The 14426-nt window shown below is 37.2% G+C and overlaps 1 protein-coding gene and 1 pseudogene across 1 annotated transcript in view; one reads left to right on the top strand and one right to left on the bottom strand.

Moving 5' to 3' along the window:
- LOC105605301 (dnaJ homolog subfamily A member 1-like) overlaps positions 1–13715 on the top strand; it is a 28692-nt pseudogene extending 14977 nt beyond the window's left edge.
- The window catches only part of TENM3 (teneurin transmembrane protein 3), a 2757765-nt gene that overhangs the window by 2307618 nt on the left and 435721 nt on the right, over positions 1–14426 (bottom strand). The window lies entirely within an intron of this gene.

Genomic DNA, 14426 nt, shown 5'->3' with positions numbered 1-14426 from the left:
ACAATGGAGTATTACTCAGCCGTTAAAAGAATTCATTTGAATCAGTTCTGATGAGATGGATGAAACTGGAGCCGATTATACAGAGTGAAGTAAGCCAGAAAGAAAAACACCAATACAGTATACTAACACATATATATGGAATTTAGGAAGATGGCAATGACGACCCTGTATGCAAGACAGGGAAAGAGACACAGATGGGTATAACGGACTTTTGGACTCAGAGGGAGAGGGAGAGGGTGGGATGATTTGGGAGAATGACATTCTAACATGTATATTATCATGTGAATTGAATCGCCAGTCTATGTATGACGCAGGATGCAGCATGCTTGGGGCTGGTGCATGGGGATGACCCAGAAAGATGTTATGGGGAGGGAGGTGGGAGGGGGGTTCATGTTTGGGAATGCATGTAAGAATTAAAGATTTTAAAATTTAAAAAATAAAAAACTAAAAAAAAAAAAAAAAAAAAAAGCATCAAAAAAAAAAAAAAAAAAACTAAATGGAGGAAAATCATATCTGTATTCACCTAGTTTTCCAGGAAACACTCTAAGGATATATAAGTTCACAAATAAATGTGAAGGAAGAAAAGAAAAAAAAAAATCTTGCCATAAAGTATATTGTTTAAATATTTGGCTAACAGTGTTGTAAATACTTTACACTTCAACTCATGATACAAAGCAAAATAGACTAAAAATATTTTAATCAGAAAACAAATTGTTCTAGAAAATTGTTTCCAAATTACATGAAAAAAGTAGTTTCTCCTTTTCGATAACTTGTCTATCAAACTCAGGATGAAGTTGCTCACAATTCAACATCCTTTTCCATTAAATTAGAGTAGCATGGTTTTCCAGGAAACAGTGAAATCATTTTTTACTTTTTAAATCTAAAAATAGAGGATGTCACTAAACTAAAATTTATTTACAAGGAAAAGGACATGAACTTTCTAGTGTTAAACACATCTGATTAGTGAGTTAATGAAAGACAAAGTATCACAGCCTAATATAATTATGTCCCATTTGACTTTGTGTTTAAAGCTCCAAAAACAAGATTTAGCACAGAAGTAGAAAAGACGCTAATTAATGACCTTTTGTGATTACCATGTACCAGACATCTTATATACACTGGGCAATTTGTTCCTCAAAACAATTCCTGGTGGGAGTTACTGACCTCATTATGTGTGTGCATGCTCAGCTGTATCTGACTCTGCAATCCATGGACTGAGCCTGCCAGGCTCCTCTGTCTATGCATTTCCCGGGCAAGAATACTGGAGTGGGCTGCCATTTCCTCTACCAGGGGATCATTCAGACCCAGGGACTGAACCTGTGTGTCCTGCATTGGCAGGTGGGTTCTTTACAACTGTGCCACCTGGGAAGCCCTCATTGCAAAGATACACTAACTGAAGCACAAGGAAGTTGAGTGATTTGTCCAAAGTCTCAGGAATTTTAAGTCTGGAAACAGGGTTTGAACCCAGGCAGCATTTGACCTGAGACCTACTGTCTATCACCACACCATATTTCCATACTCAGGAAAGAGCGAATACGTACATCAGAGATTACGTTCATGTCATTTTTATTGAAATGTTAATGTAAACTTGTTTTCTCTGTATACAAGGAAACAGTTGATTCATTAGCAGAACAGTAATTAAAATGGGCCAATAAGTCAACAATGGAAATTCTAAAGGCATCCTAACCATTGGCTAACTACATGAACCAAAAACCAGGATACCATGCTACATTCCTAGCCCCACCAAAGAGCCACCAACTTGTTCTTCCTCCTTTATCCCTGTCTCTAAGAAGAGCAACAACTTAAAAATACTCTCACTGGATTCTTGGGAGAATTTTGAGACATGTTCCTACCACTTCGTCTCCCAGTCCCAATCCACTTACCTGCCAAGTCTTCAGTTCTACCCATTAAACAGCTGTCAGCACGTCATCCCTGCCTTGATTTCAACTCAGGCCCCTGGCATCACTCTTATTACCCATGCGGACTCTTAGCTGGTATTCTCCTTCCCATTCTGGCTCCCCACTCCAATATCGCCATCACCAGAGATGATCATCCCAAATTACAAATCTGACTATGGCCCACCCTGACTCTCAAATGGAATCTTGATACATCCCATTTTCACAGAACAAGATCAAAACTACATATCAAGATACACAATGCCAAGTGCCATCTGCTCCAGCTCACCCCTTTTTAGATTTCTCAGCTTCTTTTCTCCTTGATAGTTTGGAAAAGGAAAATGTATACCCCATGAATCATCTTTTTTATATGCTTAGGATTTTTGCCACCCAGCTCCTCCATCTAGCTCCCACTTGCTTTCCACAGCACATCTCCGGACAGAAGCTTCCTCTATTCTTTCTATCCCATGACCTTTGTGCCTCTCCTGGGCTGGTATTAGGTGCCATATACCCCCCAGGACATGCAGGACAGGCTTTGATACAGGGCTTATTGCTTCATTTACTGGTCTCTTCTCTCCACTGACTGGAAGGGATGTGACCAATAATCATTGTTTTCCCCAGGGCTTGCCACCGTGCCTGACATGTAAGTGTTCAGTAATCACTTCTGCTGGAAAAAAAAAAAAAAAAGCTAACATTATAAATGTGACATGAACACTGCTTCACTTCACCTTTGCTACACTTGACAGAAGAGAAGATAAACCTGAATACTGCAGAGCCAGCCATATTTTTATTACCTAAGTGACTCTAGTCAGCACCTCATGGCAAATAGATGGGGAAACAATGGAAAAAGTGGGAGACGTTATTTTGGGGGGCTCCAAAATCACTGCAGATGGTGACTGCAGCCATGAAATTAAAAGACGTTTGCTCCTTAGAAGAAAAGCTATGACCAACCTAGACAGCATATTCAAAAGCAGAGACATTACTTTGCCAACAAAGGTCCATCTAGTCAAGGCTATGGTTTTTCCAGTAGTCTTGTATGGATGTGAGAGTTGGACTATAAAGAAAGCTGAGCACTGAAGAATTGATGCTTTTGAACTGTGGTTTTGGAGAAGACTCTTGAGAGTCCTTTGGACTGCAAGGAGATTCAACCAGTTCACCCTAAAGGAAATCAGTCCTGAATGTTCATTGGAAGGACTGATGCTGAAGCTGAACCTCCAATACTTTGGCCACCTGATGCGCAGAACTGACTCATTGGAAAAGACCCTGATGCTGGGAAAGATTGAAGGCGGGAGGCAAAGGGGACAATAGAGGATGAGATGGATGGCATCACCAACTCGGTTTGAGTGAGCTCCAGGAGTTGGTGATGGACAGGGAAGCCTGGGGAGAAGGCAATGGCACCCCCCTCCAGTACTCTTGCCTGGAAAATCCTATGGGTGGAGGAGCCTGGTAGGCTGCAGTCCATGGAGTTGCTAAGAGTTAGACACAACTGAGCGACTTCACTTTCACTTTTCACTTTCATGCACTGGAGAAGGAAATGGCAACCCACCCCAGTGTTCTTGCCTGGAGAATCCCAGGGAAGGTGGAGCCTGGTGGCTGCCGTCTACGGGGCCACACAGAGTTGGACACTACTGAACTGACTTAGCAGCAGCAGCAAGGAAGCCTGGTGTGCTGCAGTCCACGGGGTTGCAAAGAGCTGGACATGATTGAGCGACTGAAGTGACTGAATTCTCAAAGAGGTGTCAATAATAACTATTTTTTAAAATTCAGGCTATAAGTTTAATATTGAATAAATTAAACAATTTTCTTTTAAACAATAGCTCAACTGTAATGAGCTGAAAAGAATCAAATAGAGTCTCATTTCTAAATACAAATGAAATTGTTGGAATTGCTTATTTTTTTTAATGTTGTACCCTCTGCTCCCTTAACAACATTCTGAAAGAATTTTTTTCATCAACTCATCTCAAAGGGAAAACGGTTGTCATAGTTTTAAAATGTTTGATACAGCATTTATAAATATGTTTTAAAATGTGACTGCCATTGTTAAAGGAGTTGAAAGTTCCCCCAAATCCTCAAAACCAGTGCAGTGTTTTGATCACTGGTTCTAGAGTTAGCCTTTTCTGGGTTTAAATTTTAGCTCCATGACTTCCTTGCCGCTCAGCTTGGGGGAAGATCACTTAACTTTGCTCAGAGCCATTATTATTATTATTTTTTTCCCAGCTAAAGATAGGGTCAACCATAATCTCTACCTCATAGCTTGCTCTGATATTGGTACAAGATAAACCAGGAGCAGAATGAGAGGAACTGCTAGCCATAGTAAGGCTCTATAAGCAATTCCATTTGCTGGTTTGTTATCATTTTTATTATAAGCCTATTATATATTTAAAATTGACACTCTGAGAACACGTTTTCCTGAGCTTCACCTGTTTCATAGCTCACAAGTGGCTGGCGGTACTCCAGGGCTGCCGCATGAGCGGCTGTGTCTTCAGAGGCATGGAAGTATCTAGGGCATCTGGCTCTCCAAACCCAGCTGGGCTAGCTCATATCCTGGTGTCCAAATATCCAAAATCAGTATGAAACTCACAGGGGATTCATGGAGAAGACAGAGCTGACATTGAATGAACTGTACTTTATGATTCCACAGGCTCACAAGTCACTTGTCTTCCTCAAGAAGGTAAACTCTGGATTTAACAATAACAGCTTTGGCCTCAATTACTCTATCAAGACTTCTCGAGATGAGATCTGTACTTAACACCAGGGTAGGAGCACATGGCTAGCACTGTCTTCACAAAGAATAAGCTGATTTCTTTGGGGGATAAGGATATGCAAATAGTCTGGATAAAGGCCAAAATAGGCTAACAATGAGGATGGCAAGCCAGGTACACTGCAATTATGATCACACATGGCCCCTGATTTCCAAAAACAGGTATCAGAGCCAAAGACAAGGACTGAAAGAAAACCAGAAAGACAGAAGGTGTTTTGTTTTCTGTTACTTTTAGTACCTACCCTTTTGTCCAAATCACAGTCCTCCTTCTATTAGACTGTTTGTGTAACTATCTTATCAACACTTAATAGTGAATTCCACAAAGCCAGGTTTCAGGCCACATGCTGCTATGTGAGGACTGACAGAATTTGCCCAAGGAAGATGAGCCAATCGACTACCAACAAAATGTCCACACTCAAAGCCAACTTAAAATATAATGCTAAATTCAGATATGGCTTAGATATTAGCCATCGCGCAAGGTACCTAATCATACTAATTGGAAAGCCACAATAGGTAAAGCTATTTCAATAATAGAAGACTGTCATAATTTATATCTCATATTTAAATAAGAAGAATAAGAATTAAAAGTAATGTCTGGAGGACCCACTTGTCTGCAGTATTTTATCAGAGTAGGGGAAACAATCTCTTGAATGGATGTGCAAGGGACTGCCTCTCCAAGGTGCCATTCAAGATATTCAAAGGGATAGGATCAGGTTAAGTATGGAATAACAGAGGCAAGATAGAAATTCACTTGCAGGTAACTCACCTGCAGCTGAGAAGCATGTATATAAAAAAACCAGGCGCATCAAAAACCCAGTGTCATTGTTTTCTTTTTTTTTTTGGTAGCATCGATTGACTAAATGTCTCTAGAGAAGAAATGAGAGGAGTAAAATCTGTGAAAAGAATGTAACAAGGTCTGTAAAATCCCTCCAGACTAACTGGGTTTATAACCAAAACAGATTAACAAGGTCTACACTCAGTGGAGGTTTCAATTAGGCAAGATCAATGATAACAACTGCACAGTCTCCATAACTTAAGAGGGGCAAAAAATATTATACCTAAGTTACATGTCACTAAAATTAATTTACCTTTCATGGCAAGACTCTCAGAGACAGTAAAATCTGACAACAGTATTTTAGCATCTTAAGATTTTATAGATACTATTTTTATGAATGTACTTGAATTCCTAATAGACACTTATCCATATAAAAGTATAGCGCTAAATTGTAAGTAATTTTTTTTCAATTCAAGAGAGCTAGATAAAGGTACTGGCCAATTGTTTTGCTTGGTTAATCATCTTTTTTTTATGCTTTGTGAAAGGAATTCATGGGAATTATATCCCTTTCAAAGGCAGAAAATTGTTTCACTTTATTCCTTATTCTCTATAAATCATAATTTCTAAAAACAGAGGTTTCTCCCATACTTAGAAAAAACCTAAAGAATATGTTCAGTCACACACGAATCTTTTTAAAAAATGATCCTTTAGATCCAATTGCATTTCAAGGATCTAGCCAAGATTCATACCAATTTTCTAAAAAAGACTCCATCTCCTAAAAATAAAGAAGGAAGGAAGCAAGGAAGGAGGGAGAGAGATAAGGGAAAGGAATTAAAAATAAAGAAAAATAAGAAAACAATGAAAGTTAACATTTTAAAGCAGAATTTTAATTAATATGTCTTCTATAGGAGAAACTGGCAAATATATTAGCTGAAGAACAGGTAATTCATAGAAAATCTAGGTAAATTTAAAGATTTTTCTTAATTTGCTTTTAAAACAAAGATTTCTAATACCTATTTTATAGAGCTAAATCAATCTTTACCACCCATGAACTGTGGTCTACCAGGTTCCTCTGTCCATGCGATTCTCCAGGCAAGAATACCGGAGTGGGTAGCTGTTCCCTTCCCCAGAGGCTCTCCCCAACCCAGAGATGGAACCCAGGTCTCCTGCATTGCAGGCAGATTCTTTACCATCTGAGCCACCAGGGAAGCCCAAGAATACTGGAGTGGTAGGCTATCCTGTCTCCAGGGGATCTTCCCAATCCAGGGATCAAACCAGGGCCTCCTGCACTGCAGGCAGATTCTTTACCAGCTGAGCTACCTGGGAAGCCCATGTATGTATCAGCTAAAGTTTTACACAATGTAGTACTTGGGATGTTGGATTTCTATCCCCAATATTTAAGAGCACAGTTTACAGTTCTTCCTGCCCATACAAATCTCAAATATGACATTTAAAAAGGGGTAAATATACAGAAAGAAGCTTATGTTCTCTTAAAGCAAAAACTAAAAAAAAAAAAAAAAAAAAAAAAAAAAACTATTCACTGAATATTGCTTTGAATTTTGTGAACATATATAGATTATTATGTCTCTTTTGACAGTGAGATTATAGAATCCAATGATTCTCAAGCCACTCTAGACATACAATTTAAATACTTAATAATACGGACTCATTTATTTCAAACTGTAATGACTGTGACCCAGAATAAGATATACAATGTACATTGCAACCTAATACATACAAATCCCATAAAAGTTTTATGAAACAATATATACCCTTGCCAAGTGTAAAGGATAATATTTTTAATTCTACATTTTCTATTTTAGTCCTGTCAAAGCTATTCATTTTTATAAAAGTGTTTTTAAAAAATGAAAAAAATCATTTACAATTCCATTAAAGATATGTGAACTCAGTGGGGTCTAAGGTCCATTTATAAAGGCTATGTGTTCTCTTTGTAAATGGAAAACTCTGGAAAAGCCACATTTAAGATTCAGAAGATGAATTAAAGGCTGATTCCAAATGCAACCTTCAGGCACTGTGCAACAGAGAAATCTTGATTATAAATGAAACAAGAACTTAAAAGAGCTTTAAAAGAATCTGATAAGCATTTATGTAGCATTTACTATGTGACAAGCACTGTACTAAGCACACTGTGGATCCTGTTTCTCTTAATTCTTCTGCCAGTTCTCAACTCAGCGCTAGAGAACCTGAGGTGTAGAGTGTTTAATGTCCAAAGAGTTGTCTGTTTATCAATGGAGGCTAAGTTTGCAAATAGCGTATTAGCAACAAGAGATGCTGAGTGATGTATACTGAGGACTTGGTTGCAAAGAACATTTTGATAGTGCTTAGGAAATCTAGACACTTTCCTGAACAGAAATATAGGGAGGATAGTATCATTCTGGGGCTTACCAGGTGATACGAGGGATAAAGAACCCTATTGTCAATGCAGAGATGTAAGAGACGTGGGTTCAATCCCCGGGACAGGAAGATTCCCCTGAAGAGGGGCATAGCAACCCACTCCAGTATTCTTGCCTGCAGAATCCTATGGACAAAGAAACCTGATGGGCTATACAGTCCATGGGATCGCAAAGAGTCAGACACGACTAAAGTGATTTAGCACACATGCACAGTATCATTCTAGATTAATCTGGCATGAAGCAGGGACTCATTGAGTCAGGTATGTGACATCAGTCTTATTACTAAGGAAACATGGTGTCACCAACAATGGCAGTAACAACGGTTAGTGTCTCCCACGTGTTTCAAAGGTTGGCCTGGGAGTCAGAAGATCTGTAAATAAAACAGTAAAGTATTCGCATGAAAACAGACACATAGGTCAATAGAACAGAATGAGAGACCAGGAATAAATGCACACATACATGGTCGATTAATTTATAAGAAAGGAGCCAAGAATATATAGTGAGGAAAGGACAGACCCTTCAATAACTGGCACTGATATAATGGACAGCCACATGCAGAAGAATTAATATGGACCGCTATACTTACACAAAAGTTAACTCAAAACAGACCTGAGACTCGAATTTACATTCAAGTACTATCCCTGAAACCGAAGAACTCCAGAAGAAGACATAGGAAGTAACCTTTTTGACCTTGGTCTTGGTGATTTTTTTTTTTTTCAGTCTAGCATAAAAAGCAAAACAAGTACAAAGTCAAACTAAAACGCTTCTGCACAGCAAAGGAACAAAATGAAAAGGCAATCTACTGAATAAGAGAAATTATTTTCAAATCACATATCTGAGAAGGAGTTAACCAAAATAGACAAAGAACCCACACATCTCGGTGTCGGGAAAAAAATCCAATTTAAAAATAGGGAGAAGAACTGAAAGACATTTTTCCAAAGACAACGTACAGATGGTCAACAGGCACAAGAAAAGATGCTCAGCATCACTATCAGAGAAATGTAAATCAAGACTATAATGAGGTATCATCTCATACCTCTTAGAACAGTTAATACTAAAGAGACCAAAGATGAGTGCTGCGAGAATGTTCAGAAAAGGAGACTCCTGTGAACTGTTAGTGGGAATATAAACTAGTGTAGCCACTATGGAAATCAGTACAGCAGCTCCTCAAGAAAATGAGAGGCAAAGAATTTTTGTAACGAAGTATGGTAACAGATTATTAAGTTACCTAGACCTATTGTGGTGATCACTTTACAATGTATACCAATATCTAATTCACGTTGTACACCCAAAACTAATATATTATATGTCAGTTCATTTCAGTCGCTCAGTCATGTCCGACTCTTTGTGACCCCATGAATCGCAGCATGCCAGGCCTCCCTGTCCATCACCAACTCCTGGAGTTCACCCAAACTCAAGTGCATCGAGTCAGTGATGCCATCCAGCCATCTCATCCTCTGTCTTCCCCTTCTCCTCCTGCCCCCAATTGGAAAACATGCCATTCTATGCCCTTTGGTAATTTTTACCTCAAATTCTTCACTTGTAAAGGGGTATAATGCAAATTAATTTATCATCATTGAGGATTGTCATGAGAATATGTAAAGCATCCAGTAAGTAACTTTGTATGCAGGAAAACCATTATAAATGGTTTACAATCTTTTTTATTTTATTCTCACTCTTGTCAGTTCTATAATTTGTGTTTTTTCCTTCTCCCTAACCCTGAAATTAAATTGTGAAATGAAACTAAATCTATAGGGAGAAGGTTAAGTGGCCCAGCTTTAACATAAAAAGATGGGAAGAGACTGGATTCAAGTATTCATACTCTGCGATGACTAACCTGAATTTCTCAGTTGAGATGATTTACATTTTTTGATTTCACCTCAAGTGTTTGTGTCCATCTGCTTCTGAGCATGTTGTTAAATATGCTTGACAAGAAAGAAGGGTAAGGATGATGTGACTGCCACTTTCTAAGGAGAGGGGAGAAAAGGACTAAAATGATCTACTTAAATCTGTCAGGTAAATAGTACTTTATGACGTAAAGCTTCAGTTTATCTCTTAAAAGAAAAAAAAATTAACAATATGCTCCTTAGGGTATATTTCCCGGAGAAACCTAAAAGCTCGGTATTGGTGTCAGGAAGGGTGCAGTCAACTTTGTATTTAGTAAATAATTTTGATTTCTTGCCTATTTTGACAGTCCTTCAAAAGTTTTATCCTTCGATTAGAGCCATATAAGTGAAAATGCAAGAGAAATAAGAAAACATTGAAAAAATTACTTCATTTTATTTCTTTGCCAGTGAACTGAAGACATGATTAACAAATATGCCTACATCCCTCCCTAGGCAGAAAAGTGACAGTAAAAACAAATAACTAAGGGAAAAATCAATAACTTTGAAAATATAATTAAATATTTTGTAAGCAATAATCATGAAATGAAAGTCAAGTGACATTTTTGGAAAATTATTTGCAACAAGTATGCTAACTGGGTTAATAATATCTTCTATATACAAATTCTGAGAGATAAAAATGTTAACACCAAAATAAAACTGGACAAAGAACAAGAGTAGACAATAAGCAAAGAGATAAAAGGCCAAAAGTTTGACTTCATTCGGCCTCCAATAAATTAAAAAGTGAACAAGCAAGTTATCATTATCACCAAAATGACTTTTTTTTCCCAAAGTTGTTTTTTTTCTTTTGAACTGCCTATAAGTCTGAAGTAAGTATACAGAGACATAGCTATCTATATATTACTATGGATGTTTTGAAAATGAAAAACAAAAATCTTTGTAAAAGCTGCTACCTGTAAATGGGAAGTGTAGACAGATTTAATACCAAAATCACTAAGATTGAGGGTAGGTCATCTAGACTAGAAAATGGTAGGCACATGTCACTGATTTCCATTCATACCCCTTTTGTTTATACTAACATTGCTTTCTGCTGCAAGAAATCATGTGTGCTGAAAATTTCCAACTCAGTAAGTACCAAAAGAAGAGAGAGCAAAGATGATCTATTCATTCAAAAGTAGAGGTCCTAAAATCAAGGTATCCTTAGCTTAGATATGTTCAGCCAACTTGCAGCTCCTGCAAAACCTTCTAACTTCCTCTCCTATTTTGTTCAAAGAGCCAAGGATGAAGGTTTGGAAGGCTACTTATGTAGAAAGAAAAAGAATCCTATTTTTCCACAGAAGACATTAGGAAATCTTTTATCCTTAAGTACAGAATATAACCGATGGACCTAACAATGGCATGAAAACCAGGCTTACTTCTGAACCACAAAGGTTTTTTTTTTAAGGGAAATCCTTTAATGGTAGCTTCTTTGTCCTGTATTGGTCTCCCTCTAAGATTTTACTAAGTAAAGTGAATTTAAAAAATTCAGAGATAACATGATCAAACTTGATATTATAAGGAAAAACAACAAAATTATTAAAGCTATTAACCAATTGGCAAATTATTTAAAAAAAATAACTTCAGAAAATGAACCTATTTTACAGATATGGTGACCAACGTCTTTGCTGGTCTGGCAATTTCCCAGACTTCCCACTGAAATCCCTGCCTCTCAGGAAGTCACTCTATTCCAGGCAAACCATGACAGTTGGTTACCTTCTGACTTGAATCTTAATATAGATTTATTTGCCATTTAGAAAATAATAACCTGCCTTTAGACATGAGAGGCTATTGTTAGTCACTTTAGTCATGTCCCACTCTTTGCAGCCTCATGGATGGCAGCACGCCCCCTGTCTTTCACTATTTCCTGGAGCTTGCTCAAACTCACGTTGAGTCGATGATGCCATCCAACCATCTCATCCTCTGTTGCCCCTTCTCCTCCTGCCGTCCATCATCCCCAGCATCAAGGTCTTTTCCAGTGAGTCCCCTTTTTGTGTCAGGTGGCCAAAATATTGTAGATCAGCTTTACCAAGCTTTACTATTTACCAAATAGTATATAATGAAGTGCTTCTCAAAGGGTAAATGGAAATTCTCTATATATTAATGAGTGTCTCATTTAACCAAGACGTTCACCAGGTTTCTGAGGGAAAGAAGCCATTCATTACACATCTCCCTCTAAAATGAGGGGGAAAAACAAAATCTTGAGCTAGAGCATTCCATCTCTTATGGGATTTATTCAGAATCCAAATCTCAACCCAAATAATTCTGGACCTGGCATATTGTTCAAGAATATCTCTATGGTCTAATTTTTTTTTCAATATATTTATTTAATAATGTATTGAGACATGTAAATGCATTAAGAGCTAACTGGCACATAAAACATAATAGAACTTATGGCTATTCCCGATCAAGTATTTTGGTACTTTATCAGCATTTCCAGGATCTTTTAAAAACTATAAAATATTTCTTGGCATACTAAACTATACAGGGACAAAAGCTCCTCCTCACTTAGAGTTCCAAGAAGGGAGTTACTCTAGACTTATACTGTGTGACATCAATATCATTTGATTTGAATATTTCTTGATCAATTAAATTTCTTAGTTTATGTATTAAAACATCTGAGGTGACTCTACTGACTGAATATATTAAGCTAGTTAAAATAGCTCTATGTAAAAGTATATGAAAATTAATTCTAAACATGGGAAAATGCACAAACTTTAAACTACTAAGAAGTATGAACTAAGGACAGATTTTTAATTAAATTTAAGTGGGACAGCTTAAATTTGTCAAATGGAAAGACACTCTTGTCATAATTGTAAAAGTTCAACTTTTTCTCCAGATATTTTAGTAACATTCAAATGCACAGATATTTGGATTCACCATGTAGACAAAACATCCTACTGATTACTTGAACTGATTAAATTTATTCATCTCTTTCAGATGACAACACTATGTGGGCAGACAGATTTTCAGCAGTTTGTCTAACGACAATCTTGAAAATGAAAGAACTTTTCTGGAATAGATTTTTCTCAAAAGGTGATGCTTCCATCTTCTTGCTTTCACCTTCTTGGGAATCTTCAGATGCTGAAAGTGACATTCTTTTTTATGTTGTTTAACTGAAATAAAGGATTAAGAGACTGACACAGAACAGTTTTCCCTGGCTATCTATCTACAGATTTGAGCAGATTTTGGCATGCTTTGTTTTTGAAAAAAAGAGTAGTAAGATTAAGATTATGGATTATAGCTTTTTTTTTAAACTCTTCAATGACAACTTCCTGATTGTTGAGCATAGATGTGAAAGGGCACTGTTTACTGTCACTCCCTTATATTTATCCCTAATTTTGACATTAATATTTCCAGACTGGACTTCACTGTGACACTAGTGTTAAATGAGAATTTTAGTATTTAGAAGAAAATTCTAGAATCTCATATTAACAAAAGCATGAAAGATGGCCAGAAGATAACATTCCATGGTAAAGAAGATCAAGAACCAGGATTGGAGACAGAGGATATTATCATTGCTTTAGATCAGAAGGACCACACTTTTACTTAAGGAGGAGAATACCATCTTGTGTGCACGAACTTGCAGCTGGCTGAAGTTTTGTGTGGCTTCCAAAAGGCAGTCTACTCTTGACGACCAAACCATAGTCATCACTTCTCATCCAGGTCAGATTGTCAAGCATAAAGACATTAAGGGTGTGCTAAATGAAGGCATGCCAATTTATCATAGACTATATGAAAAGGGCTTGCCTAATCACTGAATTGAGGTTAAACTTTCCAAGAATGGCTTTCTCTCCCCTGATAAACTCTCTCTGCTAGAAAAACTCCTGAGAAGGAAGTAAAAAAGATTGATGAAATGGACCAAGTAAAACTAGTGGACTCTGATTCAGATCAGGAAAAACAGGGCCATTCAATGGAGAAGTATATGAAGATGATGACCATTCCTGAGGTGGTGCTCAGTGTCAGACTTCTCACCAGGACCAGGAGTGAAACTCACTGCTGGCATTTTGTTTTTAATAGTTAACAGAGTGAAAGATTATAATCATCATACTTTCACTACTTGCTATTATTTTAATATTCATATATAGCAGTGTTTTAAAAGTTAAATGAAGAGTATACTTGCAAATAAAAGTTTAAAAATACCTCAAAGTATTGGATATTTCAAAATACTCAATGGATTGGCCTTAAATGCAAAAAAAAAAAAAAGTAGAATATTCTATTCTACCAACATTATTAACATTATGTTCTCATACTTCTCAGCATAAGATGTGGTTCCACCTCAAATAGGGGAAAATATCTTAAATATTCATTGGAAGGACTATTGCTGAAGCTCCAATACTTTGGCTGCCTGATGCAAAGAGCCAATTCATTGGGAAACACCCTCATGCTAAGAAAAAGCCTGAAGGTGGAAGGAGAAGAGCGCAGCAGAGGATGAGATGGTTAGACAGCATCACTGACTCAATGGACATGAATCTGAACAAACTCCAGGATATAATGGAGGACAGAGGATCCTGGCCTTCTGCAGTCCATCCACAGGGTCACAAAGAGATAGACATGACTTAGCGACTGAACAATAACAACATCGTAAAATACACAAAACTTCTAGATATTCTTTATCATTTTAATTGTATTATAAATATCTTTTTATTATGAAGACAGAGTAACTTTCTTCCAAAAAACATTGAGTTGCATCAAAATGTT

Source organism: Ovis aries, chromosome 26 (assembly GCF_016772045.2).
Source record: "Ovis aries strain OAR_USU_Benz2616 breed Rambouillet chromosome 26, ARS-UI_Ramb_v3.0, whole genome shotgun sequence".
NCBI classification, from domain to species: domain Eukaryota; kingdom Metazoa; phylum Chordata; class Mammalia; order Artiodactyla; family Bovidae; genus Ovis; species Ovis aries.
This window is presented reverse-complemented; position numbering and strand designations above follow the sequence as displayed.